This window comes from Mandrillus leucophaeus, unplaced genomic scaffold, assembly GCF_000951045.1.
Source record: "Mandrillus leucophaeus isolate KB7577 unplaced genomic scaffold, Mleu.le_1.0 Scaffold195, whole genome shotgun sequence".
NCBI lineage: Eukaryota > Metazoa > Chordata > Mammalia > Primates > Cercopithecidae > Mandrillus > Mandrillus leucophaeus.
Genome location: NW_012101976.1, coordinates 1,205,965 through 1,213,747, shown reverse-complemented (window position 1 = coordinate 1,213,747; position 7,783 = coordinate 1,205,965). Strand labels below are relative to the sequence as shown.

Below are 7,783 nucleotides of genomic sequence, written 5' to 3'. Positions count from 1 at the left end.
CAGAGTGCAGACAGGACTGAGTTTGAGATAGCTGGAATTGTGTGTTCTATGTGATTTAAAAAATATATACATTAAAATGCACAGATCTTAAGCATTCAATTTGATGAGTTTTGACTTGCATACACCCACACAACCATCATGCCAAACAAAATTTAGAATGTTTCTATGGCCCTGGAAAATTATTTCGTAGCCCTGTCACACAACCCTGTAGACTTCCAGGGGCAACTACTGTTCTAACAATTTCCATCACAGTAAATTAAATTTGCCAGTTCTTGGGCTTCCTTTAAATGGAATCATATGGTGTGCACTCCGTCATGCCTGGCTTTGTTTTTGCTCAAAAAGAAAATGTTATAGAAATCAGTCCATATTATGCCTATCAGTGGTTCTCTCTTTTTTTTTTTTTTCACATTTAGTTGATAAGTGGCAGTCCATTGAATGCATACTTCATAATTTGTTATTTATCTACCAGTCAATAGGCATTTGTTTCCAGTTTTTGCTTATTGTGAATAAAACTTCTGTGACTAAATATTTACCAAACTGTGTGTGAATGGATTCTCATTCTCTTAGGTACATACTCGGAGTAGGATTGCTGAGTCAGGGTAGATGTGTGTTTCACTTTATGAGAAACTGTTAAACCGTTTTCCAGCTCTTCCGGGGACATTGTCTGCCGGCACTCAGAATGGTCCAGCATTTGACATACCGACGTAGGCTTTCCTACATTACAGCCTCTAACAAAACTAGGCTGTCCCGAACCCCTGGTAATAGAATTGTTTACCTTTATACCAAGAAGGTTGGGAAAGCACCAAAATCTGCATGTGGTGTGTGCCCAGGCAGACTTCGAGGGGTTCGTGCTGTAAGACCTAAAGTTCTTATGAGATTGTCCAAAACAAAGAAACATGTCAGCAGGGCCTATGGTGGTTCCATGTGTGCTAAATGTGTTCGTGACAGAATCAAGTGTGCTTTCCTTATCAAGGAGCAGAAAATCGTTGTGAAAGTGTTGAAGGCACAAGCACAGAGTCAGAAAGCTAAATAAAAAAAATGAAACTTTTTTGAGTAGTAAAAATGAAAAGACGTGCTGTATGTAAAAAAAAAAACAAAAAAAAACAAAAACAAACAAAAAAAAAACCGTTTTCCAAAGTGGTTTCACCATTCTCACAAGCCACCTGTGAAAGTTCCAGTTGTTTCACATTCTCACCAACATCTGCCCATGCCGTTATTTTTGATGACGGCCATTTCAGTCGCTGAGTTTTCTATGTTGACTTTGTATCTAGAAATATTTCTAACTCAATTTGGTGAGCTTTTTGTGGACTTCATGGGCCTTTCTGACGTATACAATCCTGTCGTTTGCAAATGATGATAGCTTTTCTTCTTTTCCTTGTAATTTTTATGCATGTTTTAATTTTTTTTCCCTATTGAACTAACTAGGAATTCTAGTAAAATTGTGGATACAAGTGGGGATAATGGATATCCTTGTCTTATTCCTGATCTTAAGGGGAAAATATTCATTGTTTTACCGCTAAATATGATGTTAGCTATAGGTTTTTTTTTTTTTTTCTTTCCTAGATGCTGTTGATCCCACTGAGGAACTTTCCTTTTATTTCTAGTTTCCTCAGGTATAAAAATCATGAATGGGTGTTACATTTTGTCAAATGCTTTTTTTGGAATATATTGAGAAAATCGTAAGTTTTTTTTTTTTTTTTTCCTTTTTTCTCTTAGCGTGTTGAGTTACTCTAACTGCTTTTTGAATGATGAACCAGTCTTACATTCCTGAGGTAAATCTCATTTGGTCGTGTTGTATTATCCTTTTAATGGATTGCTATATTCGATTTGCAAATATTTTATTAAAGATTTTTGCATCAACTTTCATGAAGGATATTGATTTTTTTTTTTTTTTGTATGCATGTATGCCAGCCTTAAAAATGGGTTGAAAGTAGCCTCATCTCAGGACACAAGGGCATAACAATGATACAATGGATTTTTGGGGACTCGGGAGAAAGGGTGGGAGCGAGTGAGGGATAAAGACTACACACAGGTACAGTGTACAGTGCTTGGGTGATGGGTGCATCAAAATCTCAGAAATCACCACCGATGAATTTATTCATGGAATTGTGTGTTCTATGTGATTTAAAAAGTATATACATTAAATATATACCTATCACCACCCATTCCCCAAAAACCTATTGAAATAATAATAACAAGAAGAAAGTGTCCTCATCTCTATTATTTTCTGAAAGAATTTAAGTAATATTTTTATTATTTATTTTTTAAAGATTTGATGAAATTTGCCAGTGAAGAGATCTGGGACTTGGCTTTTCTTTGTGGGAAAATGTTCACTTATGAATTCAATTTATATGATAACTGTAAAACTTTTCATATTTTCTAGTTGCTTTTTTTTGGTTTTGGTACTTTGTGGTACTTTGTTCATTTCATCTAGGTTGTTGAATTTATTCACAAAATGAATGACAGTTTTAGAAAACAAAATTTTTGAAAAGCAAAGTGTCGTTCATTTTGTCTGTTTTATTATTCTTTTTGTATCTGTAGTGATGTCCTCTCTTTAATTGCGGATATTAGTAATTTGTGTGTTTCTTTCTGTCTGTCTCTGTCTCTCTCTCTCTGAATCTCAGTCTCACTCTCTCTCTCTTTGTCTCTCTCCCTCTCTCCCTCCCTCCTTCCCTCACTCCCTCCTTCCCTCTGTCTCTCCCTGTGTCTGTCTGTCCTGATCATTCTTTCTAGGTTTATTTTCGGTAGACAGCCCTCAAAGTGGCTTCCAATAGCCTCTGCCTCTTGATATCCACATCCTTGTGTAATCTCCTCCTTTTGTGTGTGAACTAAACCTGGTGACTCAATTCTAATGAATAGAACATGGAGAAAGCGATGGGATGTTACCTTCGAGACCAGTTTACAGAAAGATCCTTGCTTCCATCTTGTTTGTCCTTTCTTGCTTTCCTACTTGCTTGTTCTAATGGAAGCCAGCTACCATCATGGAGAAGTTCACATGGCAAGGAATTGAGGGAAGCCTGCAGCCAGCAGCCACTGAGGCCCTCAGTCCAATAGCCTGCACGTGTTTACAGACTTCCAACAGCTATATAAGTGAGCTTGGGGCCGGGCGCAGTGGCTCATGCCTGTAATGCCAGCACTTTGGGAGGCTGAGGTGGGCAGATCACGAGTTCAGGAGATCGAGACCATCCTGGCTAACACGGTAAAACCCTGTCTCTACTAAAAATACAAAAAATTAGCCAGACGTGGTGGTGGGTGCCTGTAGTCCCAGCTACTCGGGAGACTGAGGCAGGAGAATGGCGTGAACCCGTGAGGCAGAGCTTGCACTGAGCTGAGATTGCACTACTGCACTCCAGCCTGGGTGCCAGAGTGAAACTCCGTCTCAAAAATAAAATAAAATAAAATTAAAAAGTGAGCTTGGTTACAAAGCTCCATCTCCTTAGTCAATCCTTGAGTTAACTGCAGCCTTGGCTGACAACCTGATTGCAGTCTTATAAAAGAACCACGTGTTACAGCCACCTATATGAAACCCTATAGAAACTGTGAGAGAACAAATGTTTGCTGTTTTAAGTCACTAAGTTTTAGGGTAATTTGTTGTACAGCAATAGATAGCTAATAGAGTGTTTATTGATTTTATTCATTAAGAAACCAACTTTTGTTGATTTTCCCTATTCATGTTTTTTATTTCACTGATTTCTCTCTTTTATTTTCTTTCTTATGATTACTTTAAGCTTTATTTGCTCCTCTTTAGCTTCTTTAAGTTCCAGTTTAGATCATTCATTTTATAGCTTTCTTATTTTTTAATATAGGCATTTAATGTAGTAAACATCCAGGCTAGTGTTCGTTTATCTATGTATCACAAATTTCAATATATTGTTTTTTGGTTATCATACAGTTCAAAGGATTTTCTAATTTCCCTCATATTTTAGTCTTTGGGCGTTTAGAAGTGACTTATTTAATTGCTAAATATTTGGTAATTTTCCAGATAACTTATTCTGAGTGATTTTTAATTAAATACTATTGTCAGAGAAATCATGTTTTTGATTTCAGTATTTTCTAAGTTTAATGAGACTAGCTTTATGGAGCAGCAGCATATGGTCTCTCTTAATGAATGTTCCATAACCACTTGAAAAGAATGTGTATTCTGTAGTTTTTGGGTCTGTCATACTATAAATATCAAGTAGGTCAAGTTGGTTGATTGTGTCATTCAAATTTAATATTTGCCTACTAATTTTTTCTGGTTGCTTTAACAGTTACTTAGAATGGAATGTTAAAAGTCTTACAGTGCAGTCGATGAATTTGTCTTTCAATTATTGCATCATATATTTTGAAGCTCTGTTAATAGGTACAGCGTACGTTTTTAGGGTTATTTTGTCTTGTTTATAAATTGACACTTTATTATTATTAAACAACCATTTTTACCCCTAGTAATGCTCTTTGTCTAGAGGTTGATTTTGTCTGATATTATTCATGCCAAACCAGCTCTCTGACACTTAGTGTTAATTAACAGTAAGATTAACAGCATATAGTTAATATTGCTTTTTTTGGTTTAATTTGTCAATCTGTGCCTTGTACCTGGAGCATTTAGGCCATTTATATTTAATGTAATTATGGATATGGTCCGGTTTAAGTCTATCTTGGCTTTTATTTTGTATTTGTATCCTCCATTCTTTGTTCTTCCATTTCTCTTTTACCGCCTTCTTTTGGGTTAATACTTTTTTTCTAGTATTTTGTGTGTGCTTTTTTGGGGTGTTGCTTTGGTTGATAAAGAAAACTTGAAGCTAGAAAATGACCTATATTATTTACGATTCAGGAATACAGCTGCCTTAAGCTTAGACTCACAGAGGATGCTGGTCTTTACTGGAGTGGATGCCTCACTGGTTTTATTAATATTATCATCATGGTGTTGATGGATTCCTATAGCACAGGGCACATTGGATAGTATCCTTATTCTCCGTGGGATTTTCTGTCAGGCTGTGTCACGTGAGCTGCACAGGCAGAGGATTATTTGCAGACAAGCCATAGAAGGCTCAGTCTGCAGTAAATGCTAGTCTTTTGGAGTCTGTATTTCAGTTCCACGGTCAAGCTGTGTCTCTCTCTAGGGGCTTCCAGACTTCTGTTTGCTGTCACCTCTCTTTCCATCACAGCTGCTTCCCTCAGTTTGTTAGGAGGCAGGGAACATTCTGAAACCCTGGAGAAAAGCTGGCTGTGGGAGTCACAGATGCCAGTGTTTTAGGTAAACTTCAGACATGCTTCTGACGTTGAGGGGCTTGATTCCAAACAGCACTCGGGTCCCTTCCTCTCTCCCCCACCACAGTGCATATTATATGAAAAAGGAACCAGGCCTTATAGGTGTTGAATTATTATTCACTCCATTCCTCTTCTTCTTCTTTTTTTTTTTTTTTGCTTTGTTTATGACTTAGATTAATTCTGAATCTCTTGTACCTGGACTCCTATGAAAATTCCAATATAGCAAAAATGATTAAAATTGAATTGCCCATAGAAGCTGAGATGTCTTTTTTCCCCTGGAGCCAGGTTCAGCATCTAAATAAGGCAGGAGGCCCACACCCTGCATATCAGCCTTTCAAACAAGGCACAGTGGGAGTACCTGAGTTCGGATCCGTAAATACAAAACAGGAAATCTTAAATGGAATTTTTCTCGATTTTTTCTTAAAGATCTAATATGAGATTGTAGCTTTGATCATAACTTAATTTTTCATTTCCATTTGAACTTTAATTTTACTTAAATTTCCTTCTGACAAATCTCCAAAGGAATATTTAAGTGACACAGCATAATGCTGGCAGATTATTCATATATCAGCCCTCAGGCTACCAAGGAAGGCTTCATCATCTCAGAGTGAGTTTTATTGGAATCTGTAGCTCACAAAATATTGCTTTCTGACAGCTCCTGTGCAGTAGAATTTAAAGGCTTAAGTTTTGGGAGGATTTACACATTGGTAGCATCCTCTGCTATACCTTTTAGGGATATTAAATCAGAAGGCTCCCCAGTGGTAGTCCTGTAGATGGGTGTTCTGTAGTCCTCCCACATTTATATTACAGGTATGTGGGCCTTGGAACAGCTCTTTGTCCTCCTACTTTTTGAACCTCATTGGGGTAACTGTGTTCTTCTGTCCTGTGCCCTTTAGGGGAGTTGAGTCTGTCGTGGTGATCGTATCTCAGTGCTGCAGAAAGCCAGCTTTGCTTCGTTCATTTGTTCATTCATTCATTCATTGAATAAATACCTATTAAGCTCCTCTTATTACCAGATACTCTTCTAAGTCCTGGGGACATTAGTAGTGAATAAATCAGATACTGTGGCTCTGTTCATGGAGCTCATGGGCCAGTAGTGAAGACAGAAGAAATTAGACTCATAAACATACAACTAAATCTATCATAACTGGTGGTGAGAGCTATGAAGGAAATAATTTCTCTGTGGAAGACGAATTTCAGCTGAGACCTGGAGGACTGGTAGGAGTTAGCCAGATAAAGTGATTTTTTTCCCCCAAACAATATAGAGACATGTTTTCATTTGCATTTCTCCTATTTCCCGCGAATTTGAACCTCTTCATGACATTACTGGCTATTTGAATCTTGTTTCATGAAATTTGCCTATTCATGTCCTTTACCTTTTTTTCAATTCTTTGTCTTTTGCTTATTGACTTGGGGGAGTTTTGCCTTTCACAGGTAGGTTTTCATCCACCTGCAGCTTGTGTGATGTAGCATGACTCAGGTGGGCTTTGCAAGGGGGTAGATACTGAATGAAGATGGCGCGTGTGGAGAAGTCTGAACGGGTAGCCTTACAGAATGCTGATTTGGTCAGATCAGCCTGGGACCAAGTTGAGTACCACATGTTTCAGAATCAGTGAGGGACTGGTTTCACCTGCTACACTTAGTTACAGAAGCTGGGGCTTATATCAAAGAGAGATCAAGTGTTCCTATTCTGAGCCTGGCACCATACAGGCTTTTATTGTGATCAGCAACATCTTGGTAGAGATTCTTCCCATGGAGTTTCTGAAATACCTGCTTTCTGTCTTCTGCTGGAGGTCACTTACATCTACGGAGGATGACTGAGGAGGGGGTCTGGCCGAAAATGATGGGGGGCTATTTTCATCTCAACTCTGTATCTCTAGATGTTTCCCTGGAGTTCTTTAAAGACCATGTTTTACCCTATTGATTAGCAAAACAAAGTGGTTTTCAGAAACCTGCTGTTAGGATTTGTGAGATTTTATCGAATCTTCTCCATATTTCTTGCCCTTGCAAGAGATGTTTTGTGAAATTATTTTCTTGTGAAAAATAAAGTCTGTCGAAGAAGAAATGGAAAATCCCACAGATGCAGAAGCAAGGGGCACACGTGCAGATGGACACTTCTGGATGATAGGCAGCCATTGAACGTTTTAAACAGGGAGTTATACTTCAGTTTTAGAATGGTGAGTAAGCCAGATGCGGTGGCTTATGCCTATCATCCCAGCACGTCAGGAGGCCTAGGTGGGAGGATTACTTGAGCCTAGGAGTATGGGACCAGCCTGGGAACATAGTGAGACCCCATCTGTACAAAAAATTAAAGAATTAGCTTGATGTGTGTCACACACCTGTAGTCCCAATTAGGAGGCTGGAGGTAGCAGGATTGCTTGAGTCTGGTTGTTTGAGACTAGCATGGGCAATGTAGTGAAATCCCCCACCTCTACAAAAAACAGACACATGCACAAAAGTAGCTAGGCATGGTGGAGTGCACCGGTAGTCCCAGCTACTTGGGAGGCTGAGGTGAGAGAATTGCTTGAGCCCAGGA

General features: G+C 38.5%; 1 pseudogene across 1 annotated transcript; it reads left to right on the top strand.

Moving 5' to 3' along the window:
• The first annotated feature begins 642 nt into the window (after positions 1 to 642).
• Positions 643 to 1,080, top strand: LOC105538572 (annotated as a pseudogene). The gene has a single exon (XR_001005933.1). The product of XR_001005933.1 is annotated as a 60S ribosomal protein L34 pseudogene (transcript).
• Positions 1,081 to 7,783: the final 6,703 nt, after the last annotated feature.